The 22,686-nt window shown below is 43.2% G+C and overlaps 2 long non-coding RNA genes across 2 annotated transcripts; both read right to left on the bottom strand.

The window, feature by feature from the left end:
- Positions 1-1,769: 1,769 nt before the first annotated feature.
- Positions 1,770-3,904, bottom strand: LOC103640364 (uncharacterized). The gene is made up of 4 exons (XR_002266236.1): positions 3,840-3,904; positions 3,681-3,752; positions 2,299-2,363; positions 1,770-2,003 (listed from the first exon to the last, which is right to left on the bottom strand). It is a non-coding gene; the product is annotated as an uncharacterized lncRNA (long non-coding RNA).
- An 8,523-nt stretch (positions 3,905-12,427) lies between these two features.
- Positions 12,428-14,614, bottom strand: LOC103640358 (uncharacterized). Its single transcript, XR_559625.1, has 2 exons — positions 14,539-14,614; positions 12,428-12,487 (listed from the first exon to the last, which is right to left on the bottom strand). It is a non-coding gene; the product is annotated as an uncharacterized lncRNA (long non-coding RNA).
- Between the last annotated feature and the right edge of the window lie 8,072 nt (positions 14,615-22,686).

The following is a 22,686-nucleotide window of genomic DNA, read 5'->3' as shown; positions in this document are numbered from 1 at the left end:
TACCGCCCTTGCCAATTTCGGGTAAGATAGTCTTCCACTAGCTTTCCTAATTAGTTAGCCAAGGGCGTCCCATACCACCCTTGTGGTAGCACTATTTTCCCGGGTGGTCGCTCCATGTTCCAATTAACAATATGATCTTATCATGAACAATAATTAAACAACAACATAATTGGGACATGATCATAATAAAACATTAGTTTCTCAAAACCAAGTAGAGCAATAGCAAAACTACCGAATAGTGCTTCTGTTTGCAAGGTAAGGGATAAACAATGCAAGGAAGACCTATTGGGTCCCATCAAAATTGACCTGAGCATGACACAGTGATTAACAGGAACATTATTAGGTAAAAAGGAGTGATCAAGGGCACAACTTGCAAGTACCAGGATGATCTTCAGATTCTCGTGACCTCACTCCTATTTGTAGCAATACAAACAAACATGGTATATGCAAAATTATCATCACACCAAACATAAGCACAAACTGCATAATAATATTCTACATGTCGCTAAATTCGGAGTTACGGTTGTAAAGTTATGAATTTCTAAAGATTTAGGAGTGGGGGTAGAAAAGAAACTAAGTACATAATTTTAATTTAGGTTTCATAACCAAATAAAGCTACCAGGGGATGAACAATATTATTATGGATCTAATGCAACTCGAATGGATCAAAAAGGAATTAAATTCATAGAGTTATGAATTTCCTAAGATTGGGACTTTACTTTTAGACTAAAAAAATGATTTCTGTATTTATTTTAATCAATTACTCGACTATCTGGACTAGGACCATGAATACCGAAGAGCCCGGGGTCAAAACCGCAAATTCTTGGGTTCATGTGCTCTAATCTTTGTTTCTGTGTGGACTGCGGGTGGATTCGTATTCGGGGTTTAATAAGAAAAATTACCACGACCCAAGGTATCATCTAATCGCACCATCCGATCACCCACCGATGGGATAGATTAGACCCGACTCCAATCGAACTGGTATGCGTTTGTAGCCACCGGATTGAAGATCTATGGCTACGAATTTAAATACAACGCCATCGCGCACGAGCCACCGGATCCCGATCCGACCACTCGCGGCCTTTGTAGCGAAACGGTATACTCGATCTAATCTAAACTGTCCCTCGCTGAATCGACGACTTAGGTTTCAAATGCACGAGATCTAATATTGGTCGTCAATACTGAGATCAATGGCCACCGAGCCCATCATCAACCCCAGACCAGCCGGCGGTGGTGCAGAGCACACCGCGGCAGCGATCCCGCTGGCATCGGCCAATCCGGCGCCCCATAGTGTTATTTCTTACACGAACAAGCGCAACATGATCTACAGGGCAACTGATTTGATTAAGCTAGGGCATACCAGTGGTGAAGCAACGCGGTACGCTAGCCACAGCAAGAGGTGGGTACACGACTTCGGTGAGTAATTCGGCCAGCTACCAAGACCCTGGGTACGGGTGCTCCACGTGCCGGCTTCCGTGGTTCTCCGGGAAGGACCCCAAACACAATGCCGAGCCTAAAACGAGTGTGGCGGTCCAAATCCTTGCCCACGCCGGTGATGGAGAGCTTCTGTTCTTGGTGGCTCGGCTATGGTTTCCTATGGTGGCACTTGCGGATGATTGGATGGAAAGGGCAACCACGGTTATGGTTATAAATACTAGTAATGGGTGCGCGCTTCGCGCGCTGGTATATAATGTTGCTGTACTAATAAAGCAAGCGATTTTTTTTAATGATACAGAGCAAAAGACAGTTTAGAGCATAGCAGATTTATATAAAGTAAAATAGAGTTAAGTGAGCATTGGCAGAAGGTAATATGTTTGTTGCAACATTTTAAGCTACCTTGTTATATTTACATGAAATGTTTTCATAAGAGTTGAGCAGTTATATATAATTATATAGAGGGCATTCTACAATCTAAAAAGCTGCTGATAATCTGAGAAAATCTTCAGTTGTTGGAAGATCTTGTGTCCGACCTTTCTTTGATACGCAGAGATCCATGTTTGAACCTGTATAATTGGGAAATAAGGAATTTTATTGTATTAGTTTATGGAAACAGAAGAGAAAATGATGGAAGTGTTCAGTATAAATGGTTATCACAAATAATTTTTGTTTTCTATTTGCATGTATATGTGGTGTTAAATTTTGGATAATTTAAATATAGGAAAAAATATATGCGAAAGAAATATATTTTTGGATAATTCACTTTTGAAGTCGCAACAATTATCAAATAAAAAATGGAATGATGCTTTTTATAATAGATAGAAAATAATACATGTAGGATATTGTGTAGTAGAGTATAACCTTTTGGGTGGAGATTCAATTGTAGCTGTTGGACCTTTTCCTTTGTCGTCAAGTATTGCATCATGCTGTATATGTAAAAAATATTTATAAACGAGTTAATACAGTGTTTGAATACAAAGAGAAGATAGCTTAGATTTAATATCAAGGAATGATATCATTCATGATAAGAATAATTTATGTAATAATCTGTTATGGAACACCGCTACGTGATGAATGAGTCACGGACCCACACTACAGTACGTGCTTGGGCAAACAGAGACAAAGAAAGAAGAGAATGCAAGTGTGCAGGGCAGAGGATGAACCAATCACCAACTCAGATGTAAATGTTGTATTATCAACCCAGATATAAATGTTGCATGTGTGTTCAATGAGTATCTAGACAGCTTCAGAAGGGGGATTCAGGAGCTCCTTATTTGCTACTCCTGCCCTGTTTTGCTTGGTAATTTTGAAAGTTTATATGAGCAACGATACAAGAAGATCACTGACTATGAGAGCTTAGGAGTCACCCGTCTGGAGGAGCTAGTTGAGAAGGTGAAAGACGTGGTAGATTTTCATGAGGACCTAACAAGCAAAAGCAAGTTCCTTATTGCAACACTGTGAAGTCGTCATTGTAGTCAGCATTGAATCTTTTTTTTGAACAAAAGAAGTAAGGTAGTTAGAAATTTCATTTATTTATTCATGTAGGAATTGTAATCAAGTTTGATGCCATCACATTCGGTTAACTTGGCATTACCTCTTTTGCCGAGTCTATTTTGGTTAAGTATTAATCTTCGGGTTCTTCGTGCTTCTGCAGCATTTGTGGGTAGTGGTATATATGGAGTAAAAGAGTCTGAAAACAGGTGTCATCCATTAAGTCAATAACTGACTGTTTTTAACATTCATTCTCTAATTTGCTACGAATGTGCAAGATAAGAACGTACTGCGTTTTCTTTTGTTCATGCGTTTGTTGTTGCTGCTTGCTGCATCTGTCGATTGGGGATTCATTTTTTTTATATAAATTATACTTGTAACCTGTTATTTTTGAATGACCTTTTTAATGAGGATAGATTCAATAGGCAAAGAGAAATAAAAAAGAGAGCTAAATATAGATGATCTGATGATTTACACTGGAGTAAGGAAGACATAGAAAAGGTATTTGTGCTCAACGAACATAAGCACATACGTGTGCGTACTATATATGCATATGCATATTTATAAGGCATATAAATATGTAAACATGTGGGCATTGGCGATGCTAATCATCTATGCTTCCACAATTTAATACAACAACATACATAAATATATGGCAATATCACCATTTATTTTTGGTATATTTAGTTGAGAACCGTACCATATCGAAAAGACATAGAAGTGAGCACATTGTCTGAAATAAAAACTCGTACCTTTTTTTGGAAGTAGATGCAGTAGATATCCTTCCAATTGAATTTTGCAGTAGATGGAAGAGCGTAAACACCCTTTAATAGTTAGGAATGAACTGGTCAGAAGATATTTCGTCGATGTTGAGAAGTGTCAGGTAAATTTGATACAGTCGTTGATGATACCTGATCCTTCAGAGTCTATCGCTTCAGATCAAGCTCTGTTTGTTCCAAATGTTTCTGACCTGTTCCATTTGGGCCAAACAATAAGTTACCATATTTATGTTAAAGAATTTATTTAGAAGAAAGCATAATAAATTTATACGTTGTTATATACAACAGTAGTTAAATGTGTCAAGCAGAAGGTTTTTTTTTATTTTTTTTATTTGTAGGGTGGACCAACATAATAATCTTGATAGATAAAAGTAGGATGTAATAACATATTCTCAATGATTATAAGGAATGAAGTTGCCATATGTACGTTAAAGAATTTATTTAGAAGAAAGGATAACAAATTTATACGTTGTTATATACAGTAGTCAAATGTGTCAAGCAAAAGTAGGATGTAATAACAGATTCTCGATGATCCTAAGCAACGAAACGGTCTAGCGAGAGAGTCTGCAAGATGTAGAATTATCATATCAAATCTTATTTTGTACATACTAATGGCAATGAAAATAGAGCTATGATAGTACCCTAGCAAACAAATCAAGTTTAGCTGATGGTGCTTTTGTAAACAAATAAAGTTTAGTTAAGTAATAAGAAAGGATTGCTTTTCCTATACTAATTAATGCAAGGAGAATTAATGTGAGTGGCTACTGCTGCTTTCGCTGTTAAATGGTCAGGTTTCTTTTGGAGCTCGCATTTTACATCCATGTGATATCAATTTGATAAAAAAACACATTATATCCTCTCCATCTGTTAGTGTAAAGAGTAGTTTGTGTAAATCTATACTACATCTTTTTTTTGGTAAATGGAGTATCTACCTGCAATGGTGAATTAGTGCAAACTGGAGTAAAGTCCGAGTCAATGTAGTCGGCATAAGCAGCAAGCTACCTATTGGGACCGAGTCGAACCGAAGGACGAAGAATTGCTGCCATGCCGGTGCCAGGGTTTGGCCGACTCGCTAGTCGCTCATAATCAGACGGCCGTGCATTTGTGTGATCGCAGGGACTCGAACTGCAGTGACTCAGACTGCAGTGCCAGGGTTTGGCCGACTTTGTGTGACTGCAGTGACTCGCTACTTCGGTCTCCAAGCCTGAGAAGAAATTATGCATTTGGTAGATCTGGCACAGGCTGACATCTTTTCGTCACGGTTAAGAAGAGCGAGGGCTAGCAGAGGATTTGCATATAATAGTAAGTAGTAATACGGTTAGTAAACAATCCCTGTGCCCAGAACGTACTCCCTTCATACCAAAATTTCTGGGGAAGCGAGGAGTCCAAGTTGAATACATATAAGAAAGTATCGATATTTATAGTGTATGATTATTATCATCAGATATATTGTTGAATCTATTTTTATAATAAACTTATATAGAGATACACTTTTGAAAGTTTGACTCTCACAAATACCAGAGGGACACTCATCTGAGACGGAGAGAGTTTCTGATGCGCGACTACTTCCTTCCTCTGTTCAGAACAGCTAGTGAGCTGAAGGCAACCAAAATTCAGGACTGAATCGCCTCTACTATCTGGTTCTGCATTCTAAGAAGAGCGAGGGCGAGAGCGATTTTGACGGTGGCCAAGATTGAAGAGCGAATGCACATTATTTAAAAAATGGAGCTTAAACTAAAATTGGAGCACGTTACTGGAAACTGGAGTATATTGTACCAAAATATATATTCCAAATATCTATTTAGACATTTGATCGAACATCTTGCTCGCACGCCTGGAACTACACCTCAGCATACGAGCTGGTAGTGAAAAGCACAGGGCAATGCCTTCAGGCACAGTCGGTAGGCAAGAATGCGAAGCTCGACACCGATTGCAGCGAACCAAGTTCGAAGTGGCACCTGATATATCGGATTCAAAGATGCATGTCTCGGCTGAGCTCGCGTAGCATTAGGAGCCATGTGAGCTCTCCGCCATTCACCTTGCCGTAGCTCCACCTTTCAGATCCGATATGGACTGACATCCTATCGTCGGAGTTAGGGAGAAGAGGGACGGCGAAGGAGACACCCACGACAGCAAATACTTGAGAGATTGGGAAACCCTAAATACCAGTATACGCTACCAAGGAAGAATAAAATGCCATAATAAGGTGCTGAACGAACCAGCTTCCGGCACGAGCTGACTCCCTGTTGTTTAGGTCAGGGAGAAGAGCGAGGGCAAGGGCGACATTGATGGACGCGAAGATCGAGAGACTGGGAAAAAACCTAGAGACCGCTTTGCGCTACTGAGGAAGAAGAAAAGGCCATAAGGTGTTGGACGAACCTGTAGAAGCTGTGGAGGCGAACGCAGTGCACGGGGAGCGAGGATGCACGACCACTGGTCTCCGGCGTCGCCGTTGCCCTCGCTGGAGCCAGACCGTTTGAGAGGACGCCCTTTTGGGGACAGAGGTGAGGTATTCGTTCGTAGTAGTAATTTCTGGAAGGCTGTAGCGATGTGGAGACTCAGCAAATGGCTTCGTTGGATGCCAGACGAACCGCAGAACATAGATACCGAATGGAACGGACGAGAGAAAAAGAGCAGACATGGACGAACGACGTTGGTCTTTTACGTCGCGGTTTGTATATAAGAATAAGAAATACCGGAGTCCGACCAAGGAACCACAATATCCCGAGGAAAGCGCTCCCGGCCGGCAACAACGAAGATCCGCGCTGGTTGTTCGGGTAGAGACGAGCTGACGCATTGACCCCACATGGCAGCGAGACCGCGAGTCTGAATGCTTTTAGCTAAGTCACTGACGCGGTGGTCCCACGCGCCAGCGAGATAGTGCGGAGCCAGCGCGCGGGCAGTGTTGATCATGGGCCCTCATGTCAGCCGGTGAAGGAAGATGGGCTAGCGCGGGATGAAGTGAATGGGTCGAAGGGAAAGAAGTTGACCCAAGTACAGGTTTTTCTTTTCTATTTTCTTTTCAAATTCGGAATTTAAAGATTCAAACTAAATTTTAAATTCATGTTTTAAATTTTAGATTTTCAAATATTAAATACCATTCTAATGTGGATATAACTCTTATTACTTTCAATACTATTATTTATTCTCCTTCCATTATTTAATTATGGAAGGAGTAATTGACTTTATTGAGATTTCCTTTCTTTTTAATCATTTTCTATTTTATTTTCTCATTATAATTTAAATTCCAAATTTTAAATCATGATTCCTCTATTTTGGTACAAAACATGTTTCAAATGTCAAATCCTGATTAGGATATGATTTAGCTAATATTATTCTATTATTATTATTTACTTTAGAAGGGTGAGTTCTAAAGTTCAACTATTTATCCAGGGTACTTATCTTGAGGATTATTATTATTATTATTTTCCCCTAAAGTATCTTCTTAAATCACAAGTTAAGATTTTGGGTGTTACAAATTCTACCTCCCTTAAAAGAAATCTCGTCCTCGAGATTAGTAAGAAAAAGGATGTATCCCAATCTTGTCTCAACACATGCACAAGCAAGAATTTCAGCATGATGCATAACTTATTAGTAAAACATAGGGTCAAATAGACCTTATTATTATTCATAAAATAGTAAAATACTAGTTTCTACCGAAAGTATTATTTAGGTCGTACAAATACTACTTCCTATATATATCTATATTTATGTGTATATATATGTATACACCATATTCTTGCTGCTCGTTGACTTCTTCACCGGCTTCTCTTCTTGGTTTTTGGGTTCACCGGGTTCAGCTTCTACTTCCACATGGTTGACCTGCCCCTGATTGATAGATAAGGGCTGACTCTTTCTTGCCGAGGCTGACCCTGCTTCATCGGAGACGGAGTAGTATAAGCAGCCCTATTGGGACAGTAGTTGGCATTGTGTCCAGACTGTCCACACTTGAAGCATAACCTGTTTGTGGATGTATTAGGAGCAACAGATCCTGCTGGAGTGCTTGCTTGAGGAGTAGCTTGTGTCTGTTGAGTCTGTTGCCCGGAACTGCCACGAGCAGGTGTACTTTGAATAGTAGTATAACGGGGACGGGAACTACTTCCAGCCTGTCCCTGGTTAGTAGCCCTTCTCTTCTCTCCAAACTCAAACCTCTTGTTTTCCAGAGCAATGGCTTTGTCCAGTAATCTCTGGAAGGATGGGAATGTGTGTGATATTAGCTGGTATTGTAGTGGCCCGATCAAACCTTCCAGAAAGAGCTCCTGCTTCTTCTCATCATCATCAACTTCCCTAGGAGCATATCTAGATAGCTAGATAAATTTGTCCCTATATTCGCTTACGGACATGCCTCCCTGCTTGAGGGATAGAAACTCCTTTTTAATCTTCATAAGTTCAGCAGGAATATGGTAATTCTTGAATTGAATGGAGAATTCTGCCCAGGTAATGGTGTTGATAGCAGCGTGGGCAGCGTAGTATGCATCCCACCAATCCGCAACGGGGCTGGTAAGGCGACCCGATGCATATAGCACCCTCTCTCTGTTAGAGCACTAAGCTATGTTGAGCTTCTTGTCCACAGACTTTAACCAGTCATCAGCTTGTAGTGGATCCGAAGAGTTAGAGAATGTAGGTGGTTTGTGACTCATAAACTCCCATTGCTTCTCCCTGGGTGGAGCTGGTGGTGGTGGTGGAGGTAGTGGTGGTTGTTGCCGCCGTTCCAATCGTTCTTGCCTCATCTCCTCTCGTATCTCCTGCCTTTCCTGACGCATCTCCTGGCATTCTTGCCTCATTTGAGCTTGCATTTCATTCATCGTGTTTGCCATCTGTTGTAGCATCTACATCTGAGCGGCAACCACTGGATCTGTCCCAGTCGGTGGAGGATTCGGAGGATTCATTTCTGGTCGTTGTTGGTTAACAATCCTCCTGCTGTGGTGGTTGGCAAGTAGATCGATTCCACCTCCCCTCGTGGTATTAACCATCTGGGTTAGAGACATATGGTAAGATAGTTTTGCATGGGGAACAATTTAGCAGGCATAACAGATAGGCTAGTAGCTGGTCCTAAACTGAAGGATCTTGGGCAGAGATTTTGATCTGTTGTTTATGTCTATATTGGGACAACTAGGCTTATAAGGTAAATCTCCACAGGCAGGATAGAACCTATCAAGATAAGATAGATATATGATACTAGTTGTATTCTAATGGAGAGATAATATAGGTTGTCTAATTATTTTATAAACATTTTTATGCCTATATGTACATGCAGATGCAATTGTGGACATGACTCCATAACTCATCACACTCAAACAAAGATCCAAATCAAACAAGTATCATAAGAACAAATATTCAAACACATAGATACTTATAAAAATAGTTTTATTTTTATTCCTAAGATTAGGTCTCCTATTCCTAAAAGTCACTTTAGGTACAGGATTTCAAAGTTTGAAATCCACATTTGCCTTTAGAAGGAAAAGGTAAGAGTAATCAGAGTAATGCATCAATAGATGAGAAAAGATTAAGAAAAGTTAAGAAAGAATCAGAGTAGCAAAGGTAAATAGATAAGGGTTATCCAATTCTATCTAGGTTTCGTCCTACAGTCAACATTCCCTCTGATACCACTTCTGTCACACCTGGGTTTCGGGGGCACCAAGACCCGGGCGCGAGCATAGTCACCAAGTGTGCTAGGACCAAGTCTCACACATATGATGACTCATGGTATAGAAACGAATGTCACATCTTTACTATATAATAGGAGTTCTGTACAAAATAAATAAATAATCACATCATAAGGAGACAACAATCCAGCAACCCAAAGTTGACTGGGAGACAACGACCTAGACCACTCACGAACTCATCACATCATCCTTCATGCACCTCATCCTACGGTACCTGTCCTTGACCTGTGGGGGGTGTGAGACAGCAAGGGTGAGCTCACATACGTTCATCGCTGAACAAGTTGTGGGGAGTAATGTGCATGAACTCGCCAAAGGTGGGAGGTCATGTGCAGTGTAAGGCTTACCAAAAAGGATGGTCGAAGGTGAGCATTGCTTTTAAAGTTGGTCAAAATTTTATTAACAGTTACTAAGTGTAAGTAGATACCAACCCAAATAAGTAATAAATCAAAATTGATAACAACACCCACAATGCAATCCATATGACAAATTAAATTTAATTCCATAAGTTAATCATGTGAGGGTCCGAGCCGCTCATGACCGTGAGCACGACTGATATACCAGTTTTACACTCTGCAGAGGTTGCACATCTTTAACCACAAGTCGTGTTACCCATCTTCCAAGGGGTCATGAATCCCATACACCTCTACCAAGGAAGCGAGGCAGGGTAACACTACGAGGCCTTTACAAAGTTCCACTAGCTTCATAAAACCATCTACAATTTCTAGGGAGCGCAATGCAGGAATCCCCCGTCTGATCGCCATCGCAGCAAAATCAGCCCGAGAACCTCCCTACACCGACCACTCATCTACTTCCCTTAGCTTTCCTAATTAGTCAGCCAAGGGTGTCCCATACCACCCTTGTGGTAGCACTGTTTTCCCGGGTGGTCGCTCCATGTTCCAATTAACAATATGATCTTATCATGAACAATAATTAAACAACAACATAATTGGAACATGATCATAATAAAACATTAGTTTCCCAAAACCAAGTAAAGCAATAGAAAAACTACCCAATAATGCTTCTGTTTGCAAGGTAAGGCATAAACAATGTTAGGGAGACCTATTGGGTCCCATCAAAATTAACCTGAGCATGTCACAGTGATTAATAGGAACATTATTAAGTAAAAATGAGTGATCAAGGGCACAACTTGCCTAGGACTCGAGATTCCAGGTACCAGGATGATCTTCAGATTCTCGTGACCTCCCTCCTATTCGTAGCAATACAAACAAACATGGTATACGCAAAATTAACATCACACCAAACATAAGCACAAACTGCATAATAATGTTCTACATGTCGCTACGTGATCGTGGGTTCGAGAATCACTAAATTTGGAGTTACAATTGTAAAGTTATGAATTTCTAAAGATTTAGGAGTGGGGTACAAAAGAAACTAAGTACATAATTTGAATTTAGGTTTCATAACCAAATAAAGCTACCAGGGGATAAACAATATTATTATGGATCTAATGCAACTGGAATGGATCAAAATTGAATTAAATTCATAGAGTTATGAATTTTCTAAGAGTAGGACTTTACTTTTACACTAAAAATGATTTCTGTATTTATTTTAATCAATTACACAGCTTTCTGGACTGGGACCATGAAAACCAAAGAGCCCGGAGTCAAAACCACAAATTCTAGGGATCATGTGCTCTAATCTTTATTTCTGTTTGGACTACGGGTGAATTCGTATCTCCTTCGAGGTTTTATAAGTAAAATTACCACGACCCAAGGTATCATCTAATCACAGTCGTCTGATCACCCACTGTCACACCCGGTTTTGAAGGTAAACCGAATGCGAACCATGTATGTGCCAGGATTAGTAATTCACGTACAAAGCGATTATATAAATGACTAATCATAGCACAATGCTTCAAATTACAATAAAAAGTAAGTAATAATATTACAGACTAGAGCCATTTACATAATATAAATCAAAGTACACAGAGTCGAAACGTAGCCAACGTAAACAACCCACCACAGGCAGCTGACTGGGGGAGGTCGCTAGCCTAACCCTCGAACTCGTCGACGTCCTGGAACTCCTGGAGATCCACCACATCAACATACTCAGCATGTGTCTTGTTTGGCTGTAGTGGACTAGCTTTATGTGGGGGTAAGTCAAGCAGTTGCTTTTAGTTGGTCAGATTATTATTACTAGTAGAGAAAGCCAAGTTTTAGAGTTAACCCACGTTATTAACCCAAACATACTCCTTTCCAAAAAGAGTACCACTTACCATTACCAGAGTCAATACCAAAAACCATCAATCCCGTTGCCACCTGTAATCCGAACATCTCTGATCAAATATCACTAATCACTGAAGCTCCCTTGGCCGCTCATAACTGTGAGCACGGCTGATATATCAGTTTTCAAACACTCTGCAGAGGTTGTGCACTTTACCCACAAGCCGTGATTCCCTTTCTGCCCGAAGAGAGTTACTCCCCATTGACCACTGCCTAGGTGGCCTAGCAGGGCATCACTATGTAGCCTTTACAAAGATTCCCCGAGACTGTAGCCGTCCGTTAGGTTTCCTAAATGCACCGCACTCCTCCCCAAGGGGGGGCGAACCCAAGCTTGGCAGAGCGAGCCGCATACACCGAGCCCCATTAATGGCACGACGACTAAGCAAACTACACCCGGATCATCTAATTATTCAGCTAAGGGCACCCCATTCCACCCTCATGGTTGCACTGTTTTCCCGAGCGGTCATCCAACGAACAGGTCCTTACGGAGAGGCACTCGAGAAATCGCTCGAGCCCCCTTGAATACCACAAGTATAGCATCATAATAAAGGAGGGGAAAACAGCGTATCATTGATAAATCTCATCATGTTCATTGTTTAGTGTTGAGCAATAGCATAAAGCAAAACAATAATAATCCAACCCAAATAGGTAAACAAGGACATGGATAACAAAAGCTAGTCAATCCTTAGGTATAACTGTGAAATGCGGGAGGTGAATTAAAGAATGTATAGGACAGAGATAGGTCAAGGGACACTTGCCTCCACCAAACAGATGCTCAGGGTCTTCAACTTTGTGGAACTCGAAGAGTTTGATCTCTTGGTCACCGAAGCTTGACCGTCAATTTCCTCCAAGTTCAGAAATGGATCACAATCTATTCACGACGCGCAACGAATACAAACAAGCACAAGCAAACATATACTTGCATAAGAGCATGACACCATACAAGATAAAATATTATAAAAGCGAGCAATATAAAATAGAGAGCGCTTCTACGGTTACGCGAGGAAAAGAAACGCGAAAGTCAGAGCTACGGTCGAGGGGTTAACGCGTTTACACTAAGCAAGTATTTAGAATATTTAATTCGGCGTAATTATATTGATTGACATTTATCAAATGTAAATTAACAACTACAATTTAGTTTTGACTAAATTATTGTTTTAATGGTGGACGACTAAACTAATAATTAATTAACTGACCAGAGTGATTATAAGTGAACGATTATAATGAAACGATTAACTAATATGCGCGCACGACGTGCGATACACGCGAACGACACACGACATTGTGCGCGACACGCGAAAACAGCGTGCGGAGACGCGCGCAAAACAACACTCGCGATCCAGCACACCATCGCGCGTGGAACAGCATGCGCGACATACAAGAAATATCTAAATAGATAACGTGCATACATTAAGCAAGTATTAATGTAAATTAATTGAGTTGGCATTAATCAAATTAACGAGTATTTGTAAAGCGCAAGTTAGAACTATAAATTAGTTTTAATTGAAGAGTCATTTTCTAACCACTATCGAATGAACAAATAATTAATTAGTTAAGACCTGCAACATACCAAAATAATGTGACTAATACGAAATTGATGTTGTTATGAACTTAACGCGACTGGAACGAGTCGTAACGGGTTTACGACGCAATTTATTGAATAAATAGCATTTCTCGAATTTAAACTAAGTGACACGATTCTATTGGTCAAAGCGAAGCCACACGAAGGGTCACATGGATCTCAGCCACAACTGGTCAAAGTGAGTGGGATCAAATGTGGCTAGCATCTCCTTCCTCTCATCTCTATTGAGCTCATTCACGCAGGGAGGAAAGAAGGCATGGTGGCCTAGGAAACTGCCCAAGCAGCCGGTTGCCGACAGGAGAGAAGGAGAGAGAGGGATCAGAAGGAGAGAGAGAGAGGGGCTGGGCGAGGGCGCCGTTGAGGTCTGCACGCCGGGGCGCTGGGCGGGCTCATCTAGGGGAGAACCTGACACCGGCACCGACGAGCAAGATTAGGACAGAGACCCTTGATACAACAGCAGCAGGCTCGATTTGAATCTTATCAAGCCGATTCTGCTTGACAAGAGATTGATTCCAAAGGAAACAAGGTTGATTCAAGGCAAGATGGAATCAGCAGCTTGATCTACGTGGGGAAGATCTCAGAAGACTAATCAAGTTGGGCATCGAGGATCTCTATCTGGCACCATGAAGCTTGTTCTGCATCAGTACATTCAATTCGAAGACTAGCAGGCAAATTGGGGCAGCACGATGCTTCTACCAAGGGCTGCTGGGGGTCAGGGAAGAGAGGGGATTAGGCGCTTGGCTGCTGGCAGCAGCACGCCAGCAATGGCCAAGCTGCTGTGCATGGGGAGAGAGGAGGGCTGGGCACCGCCGCCCATCCCCGTGGTGAGCAGGGACCAGACGCCTGGCACGCGGGCGAGCCGCCACGCTGGCCGACCGCCGCGCCGTGCCCTGCGCGGGGGTCACGCTCAACCGAGGATCTAGCGCGGGGGAGGGCAGCCATGGCCAGGGGTGAGCCAGCCGAGGGGCATGGGCGGGCTAGAGCCGCGCCATGGGCCTCGTCGCGCCCGCGACTGGTTCGCGAGCCGAGCTTTGCCGCAACCTGGGGGAAGAAGGGCGCTTGGGGAGCTAGGCTGCGCGCTGGCCGGTGGGGAGGCCGCGGTAGGGGCGAGCCGCCGCGTAGGGCCTCCTGGCCACGACACCGGGCGGGGCTGCCAGACTTGGCCGCACAACGGAGGGAAAGGGATCCACGCGAGGTCTCGCTGAGAGGAAACGAACTGCTCGGCCAGGGGACAGAGAGGACTGCTCGCCGGGAAGGAGAACGACGCGACGCGGGGCTGCAGGGAGGGTCCGTCTAGGGGGAGAGAGGATGGGGAAGGGAAGAGAGGGGAGAGGACTCACCGGGAACCGCCATGTGCAGGGACGACAACTTCTTCGCAATTTGGATCTGGGGAAGGAGACTAGAGGTTATGTGACGGCTGGATGGTTGTATAAAAGGGAACACGGGAGGAGGTTGCCGAACTCGTCATCAACTGTGTTGCGACCGAGCGAGAGAGGCGATTGCGAATACGACGAGGGTAAACACGAGCAACACGACGTTTGCGAGGAAATACATTTTAATTATCCCGCGAAAAGGACACGAGATCTAGAACAGGCTTGACGAGAGGAAGAAATATATGTTATCGTGTTTTCGAAATACTAAATTTAGGCATTTAAATATTAGAAAGGCTGAAATTCATATTTAATACCCGAAGAAAGTTCCGAAGATTCCAAAAACTCTCGGGAACATCCTCGATATATTTTAACATGTTTCGATAACATTTTGCACTCATAAACACTATGCATCGGCATGAATGCAACACTCAAGCACCTCTGAGGTTTTATATTACTAAGCTTACACCTAGATATAAAATAAAATAATTCTCCACTTTTAGGAAAAAGAGAAGGAAAGCGAAGAGCTGAGGGAGTAACACCTGAATCTGGTGGATATTTGAAAAGAAATTTTATACTCCCAAAATTCAGGGTGTTACAAATCTAACCCCCTTAACAGAATCTCGCCCTCGAGATTCAAGAAGAGGCTAGCAGGAAAAGGAGACTCGTTCATTGGTTGATCACGGATTTCTTGGGTTAACTTTGACTCTACAAACTTAACTTGGGGATTGGTTTGCTTTGACTTTCAGGTGCTTGAGACCGGTCGATGTAATTCTTGAGGATCTCTTGGACCTGTGGGTTAGGACCCACACACGCTTCTGCTGCACCACTTTGATCTTGCTGGCTGATGTTGATCGCATTGTCTTCATTGGGGTTAGCGGCTAACCCCCTTAACAGGAGCGTTGATATGCACTTGGTGAAGATGCCGCCGACTCTGATCTTGATTGATTAAGAGAGGTGGTAGGATGCCAACTAGACAGGTGCCAAAGGAAAGGCTACAGATAGAAAAGGTAAGCATAGATGGATTAAAGAGAGAAAAGGGAGGGCACCCAGCTACCAAACTCTATAGCACTCACCTAGCAAACTGCTGCCATTGCGGACCAAGGGCCACAACACATCAACACTCAACACAAAGAAGCAAATCAGTCATCACACAAGGACAAACAACACAAGCATACAACAACACATATCTCGTTGCTACACGTTCATGTTAACTAGATGGTGGTCTTTCCTTACAAAGGGGGACACTACTCTAAGGCCATCGAAAGGCAAGGGGAAAAATAAGACATGCAGGATAGGAGCATGGGCATAATAAAGGATGAAGCTAAGGCAAGAATTGTAACCGGAAAGGGAGAAAATGCAACCAAGGTCAGGATAGGTAAAACACTATTCTCGAATCGAGATGGGAAAGATGACATTTCAAAAGGTAGGCATGAGATAAGCATCATGGAAAGATCTATATATTAGGAAGGTAAGGGTGATATCGAGCAAAAGCTAAGACTTGCAACGTGACAGAGGAAAACAGAATGGACAAGAGCGAGATGGGCAAGACATCACTTTTGGAATGAAATGGGAGGGGAGGCATTAAAATGCAAGTACATGATAAGCATCAAGGTAAATATCAAGGGATGACAAGGGTTAAGGTGATAACAGACCAACACACAACAAAAAATGTATTTAGACAAGACTTGCAAGGCGTCAAAGAAGGAGGAGCAGTCAATGGTGAAATAGGTGAGACATTATTCTCGAACAGGGACAGAAAAGAGGAGGCTTTAAAGGGGAGGTTCAAAGTAAGCATGAAGGTAAGGGTATGTATATTACAAGGGTTAAAGGTGATACCGGACAAGAATGTAAGAGAGGAGGTAAATGGACATAATAACAAAGGATATAAGTACCATAGATGATGGAGATAAGACGGACCTGCAAGTGGAAAAGGAGAGGGTACGTCCATGGGTCAGATAGGTAAATTGCTACTCTTAAATTGAGGTGGAGGAGTGGAGATTTTTATTTAGAGTGGGAATAAGGATGAGTGTCAAGACAAGATCGATGGATGACAAGGTGATGGTGATAGCAAATAAAACACAACAAAGGATAGAATTAACACAAAACTGGTAAGGCGACAAGAAGTGAAAAGAAATCAAGGGAGAGATAGGTAACTCGCAACTCTCAAACTTTCTCAAAATAAAGGAGAGGCTTTTAAAGGATAAGTTCAAGGCAAGAATTTAGGTAGAAGACATAAATATCACAAGAGTCAGAGGAGAAAATAGACAAGGGCATAAGAGAAAAGATGAAGGCACAGAAGAGCCAGTGGTATAAGTACAATAAAAAATGGAGTTACATCAAGGCTTACACGCGGTGAAGAAGGGGATATTGCCAAGGGTGAGATAAGTAAAACACCACTCTCAAATTGAGATAGAAGACTGGAGATTTTAGATAACAGACATAATGTAATCACAAGGCAGGATAGAGTGATGAGAAGGGTAAAGGAAATAACAAACAAAAACACAACAAAGTATAGAGTTAAAAACTCACAGGTGACAAAGAAGAGGATACGACCAAGGGAAAAGTAGGTAAAGTACGATGCTCAAATTGAGATGGGAAAAGGAGAAGATTTTAAATGCCGGTATAAGGTAAACCTCGAGTAAGATATAGAGGTGTCTAAGGTGAAGGTGATAATAACAAAAGTCATGACAAATGTTAGAGTTAAGGCAAGACTCGCGGAATGGCGAAGTGGAGAAAACAATCAAGATAAGATAGGTGATGTTTCAATAGAATGGTTGAAGTAAGAATTCATTGCCGAGGGAAGTTATAAGGAAGCATCGAGATTACCACGGGTGTGCAAAATAAAATGATCGCTCATGGATTATTGGGAAACAAGGGTGGTCAAGGATAAGTTAACTGAAATGTCTTGAATAGTTATTGGGGTATGAAAATAAGCATACATAAGAATATAAAAGTATGCAAGATTCCAAGGATACGAGCATACTAAGACCAAGGGCATAGAAATTGCTGAAAGATAGCGTCTTAACAACATAATAAGAAATGATCTCAGAAGACAAGAAGGTCATGGACACATAAATTGAACTGTTTAAATAGGCAATAGAGGTACAAGGGTAAGTACTTTAGATTAAGGGATAAAGGTATAAAAAATGTAAGTATACGAGCATGTCAATAACAAAATGGAATAGAGGTCAAATGGTAGCAATTTAATAATGGACGAGGAAAGAGTCTCAAAAGACTAAAGGCTATGGTCAGGGGGCATCTACAAAGATGTCGCAAGCACAAGAGTGAGATCAGATCTAGTAGATTGAGAAAAGTATAGACCATACTAGAATAAAAATACTTTTGGCAAGGGGGCATATAGAAGCACAACATAGAATTAGTCGAGGTGACTAATATTTTGAAGCAGATTCAAGGATGAGGTGAAGTAATGATCAATAAATCCTTAAAACGGCCAATGCTACTCTAGGCTAGCGGTCCAACAGTCAGCACGACTTTGATACCACTTATGTCACACCCTGTTTTGAAGGTAAACCGAATGCGAACCATGTACGTGCCAGGATCAGTAATTCACGTACACAGCGATTACATAAATGACTCATCATAGCACAATGCTTCGAATTACAATAAAAAGTAAGTAATAATATTATAGACTAGAGCCATTTACATAATATAAATCAAAGTACACAAAGTCGAAACGTAGCCAACGTAAACAACCCACCACAGGCAGCTGACTGGGGGAGGTCGCTAGCCTAACCCTCGAACTCGTCGACGTCCTGGAACTCCTGGAGATCCGCCTCGACGCCTTCTTAACCTGAGCATAGATTGCACCAAAGGCAACCTGGTGTTTTGTGAAAGCAAGGGTGAGTACACATCAACATACTCAGCAAGTGTCCTGTTTGGCTGTAGTGGACTAGCTTTATGTGGGGGTAAGTCAAGCAGTTGCTTTTAGTTGGTCAGATTATTATTACTAGTAGAGAAAGCCAAGTTTTAGAGTTAACCCACGTTATTAACCCAGACATACTCCTTTCCAAAGGGAAAGAGTACCACTTACCATTACCAGAGTCAATACCAAAAACCATCAATCTCGTTGCCACCTGTAATCCGAACATCTCTGATCAAATATCACTAATCACTGGAGCTCCCTTGGCCGCTCATAACCGTGAGCACGGCTGATATATCAGTTTTCAAACACTCTGCAGATGTTGTGCACTTTACCCACAAGCCGTGATTCCCTTTCTGCCCGGAGAGAGCTACTCCCCATTGACCACTGCCTAGGTGGCCCAGCAGGGCATCACTATGTAGCCTTTACAAAGATTCCCTGAGACTGTAGCCGCCCGTTAGGTTTCCTAAATGCACCGCACTCCTCCCCAAGGGGGGGGCGAACCCAAGCTTGGCAGAGCGAGCCGCATACACCGAGCCCCATTAACGACACGACGACTAAGTGAACTACACCCCGGATCCTCTAATTATTCAGCTAAGGGCACCCCATTCCACCCTCATGGTTGCACTGTTTTCCCGGGCGGTCATCCAACGAACAGGTCCTTACGGAGAGGCACTCGAGAAACCGCTCGAGCCCCCTTGAATACCACAAGTATAGCATCATAATAAAGGAGGGGAAAACAACGTATCATTGATAAATCTCATCATGTTCATTGATTAGTGTTGAGCAATAGTATAAAGCTAAACAATAATAATCCAACTCAAATAGGTAAACAAGGACATGGATAACAAAAGCTAGTCAGTCCTTAGGTATAACTGTGAAATGCAGGAGGTGAATTAAAGAATTTATAGGACAGAGATAGGTCAAGGGACACTTGCCTCCACCAAACAGATGCTCAGGGTCTTCAACTTTGTGGAACTCGAAGAGTTTGATCTCTTGGTCACCGAAGCTTGACCGTCGATTTCCTCCAAGTTCGGAAATGGATCGCAGTCTAATCGCGACGCACAACGAATACAAACAAGCACAAGCAAACATATACTTGCATAAGAGCATGATACCATACAAGATAAAATATTATAAAAGCGAGCAATATAAAATAGAGAGCGCTTCTACGGTTACGCGAGGAAAAGAAACGCGAAAGTCAGAGCTACGGTCGAGGGGTTAGCGCGTTTACACTAAGCAAGTATTTAGAATATTTAATTCGGCGTAATTATATTGATTGACATTTATCAAATGTAAATTAACAACTACAATTTAGTATATTAAACCAATAATTAAATAACTGACCAGAGTGATTATAAGTGAACGATTATAATGAAACGATTAACTAATATGCGCGCACGACGTGCGATACACGCGAAAGACACATGACATTGTGCACGACATGCGAAAACAGCGTGAGGAGACGCGCGCAAAATAGCACGCGCGATCCAGCACACCATCGCACGTGGAACAGCATGCGCGACATACAAGAAATATCTAAATAGATAACGTGCATACATTAAGCAAGTATTAATGTAAATTATTTGAGTTGGCATTAATCAAATTAACAAGTATTTGTAAAGCGCAAGTTAGAACTATAAATTAGTTTTAATTGAAGAGTCGTTTTCTAACCACTATCGAATGAACAAATAATTAATTACTTAAGACCTACGACATACCAAAATAACGTGACTAATACGAAATTGATGTTGTTATGAAGTTAACGCGACTGGAACGAGTCGTAACGGGTTTACGACGCAATTTATTGAATAAATAGCATTTCCCGAATTTAAACTACGTGGCGCGATTCTATTGGTCAAAACGAAGCCACACGAAGGGTCACATGGATCTCAGCCACAACTGGTCAAAGTGAGTGGGATCAAATGTGGCTAGCATCTTCTTCCTCTCATCTCTATTGAGCTCATTCACGCAGGGAGGAAAGAAGGCACGGTGGCCTGGGAAACTGCCCAAGCAGCCGGTTGCCGACAGGAGAGAAGGAGAGAGAGAGGGATCAGAAGGAGAGAGAGAGGGACTGGGCGAGGGTGCCGTCGAGGTCTGCACGCCGGGGCGCCGGGCAGGCTCATCTTGGGGAGAACCTGACACCGGCACCGACGAGCAAGATTAGGACAGAGACCCTTGATACAACAGCAGCAGGCTCGATTTGAATCTTATCAAGCCAATTCTGCTTGGCAAGAGATTGATTCCAGAGGAAACAAGGTTGATTCAAGGCAAGATGGAATCAGCAGCTTGATCTACGTGGGGAAGATCTTAGAAGACTAATCAAGTTGGGCATCGAGGATCTCTATCTGGCACCACGAAGCTTGTTCTGCATCAGGACATTCAATTCGAAGACTAGCAGGCAACTTGGGGCAGCACGATGCTTCTTCCAAGGGCTGCTGCGGTCAGGGAAGAGAGGGGATCGGGTGCTTGGCCGCTGGCAGCAGCACGCCGACAATGGCCAAGCTGCTGTGCACGGGGAGAGAGGAGGGCTGGGCACCGCCGCCCATCCCCGCAGTGAGCAGGGACCAGACGCCTGGCGCGCGGGCGAGCCGCCAAGCTAGCGCGCCGCCACGCCGACCGACCGCCGCGCCGCGCCCTGCGTGGGGGCCACGCTCGACCGCGGATCTAGCGCGGGGGAGGGCAGCCATGGTCAGGGGCGAGCCAGCCGAGGGGCATGGGCGGGCTGGAGCCGCGCCATGGGCCTCGCCGCGCCCGCGACTGGTGCGCGAGCCGAGCTTGGCCACGACCTAGGGGAAGAAGGGCGCCTGGGGAGCTAGGCTGCGCGCTGGCTAGTGGGGTGGCAGCGGTAGGGGCGAGCCACCATGCAGGGCCTCCTGGCCGCAACGCCAGGCGGGGCTGCCAGACTTGGCCGCACAACGGAGGGAAAGGGATCCACGCGAGGTCTCGTTGAGAGGAAACGAACCGCTCGGCCGGGGGATAGAGAGGACTGCTCGCCGGGGAAGGAGAACGACGCGACACGGGGCTACAGGGAGGGTCCATCGAGGGGGAGAGAGGATGGAGAAGGGAAGAGAGGGGAGAGGACTCACCGGGAACCGCCATGTGCAGGGACGACAGCTTCTGCGCGATTTGATCTGGGGAAGGAGACTAGAGGTTATGTGACGGCTGGGTGGTTGTATAAAAGGGAACACGGGAGGAGGATGCCAAACTTGTCATCAACTGTGTTGCAACCGAGCGAGAGAGGCGATTGCGAATATGACGAGGGTAAACACGAGCAACACGACGTTTGCGAGGAAATACATTTTAATTATCCCGCAAAAAGGACACGAGATCTAGAACAGGCTCGACGAGAGGAAGAAATATATGTTATCGTGTTTTCGAAATACTAAATTTAGGCATTTGAATATTAGAAAGGCTGAAATTCATATTTAATACCCGAAGAAAGTTCCGAAGATTCCAAAAACTCTCGGGAACATCCTCGAGATATTTTAACATGTTTCGATAACATTTTGCACTCATAAACACTATGCATCGGCATGAATGCAACACTCAAGCACCTCTGAGGTTTTATTTTACTAAGCTTACACCTAGATATAAAATAAAATAATTCTCCACTGTTAGGAAAAAGAGAAGGAAAGCGAAGAGCTGAGGGAGTAACACCTGAATCTGGTGGATATTTGAAAAGAAATTTTATACTCCCAAAATTCAGGGTGTTACACCTACCAATGGCACAGATTAGACCCGACTCCAATCGAACCGGTATGCGTTTGTAGCCACCGGATTGAAGATCTATGGCAACTCATTTAAATACAACGCCATCGCGCACGAGCCACTTGATCCCGATCCGACCACCCGCGCCCTATACAACGAAAGGCTATACTCGATGTAATCTGAACCGTCCCTCGCCGAATCGATGACTTAGGTTTCAAATGCACAAGATCTAATATACCAGTTTTACACTCTGCAGAGGTTGCGCATCTTACCCATAAGTGGTGTTACCCATCTACCAAGGGGTCATGAATCCCAAACACCTCTACCAAGGAAGCGATGCAGGGTAACGCTACGAGGCCTTTACAAACTTCCACTAGATTTAGAAAATCGACTACAGTTTCTAGGGAGCGCAATGTAGGAATCCCCCGTCTGATTGCCATCATAGCAAAATCAGCCCGAGAACCTCCCCACATCGACCACTCCCCTACTTCCCTTGCCCATTTCGGGTAAGATAGTCTTCCACT

The sequence above is a fragment of the Zea mays genome, chromosome 1, assembly GCF_902167145.1.
Source record: "Zea mays cultivar B73 chromosome 1, Zm-B73-REFERENCE-NAM-5.0, whole genome shotgun sequence".
In the NCBI taxonomy this organism is placed as follows: domain Eukaryota; kingdom Viridiplantae; phylum Streptophyta; class Magnoliopsida; order Poales; family Poaceae; genus Zea; species Zea mays.
The sequence above is the reverse complement of the archived record's forward strand: the minus strand, read 5'-3'. Positions and strand labels throughout refer to the sequence as shown.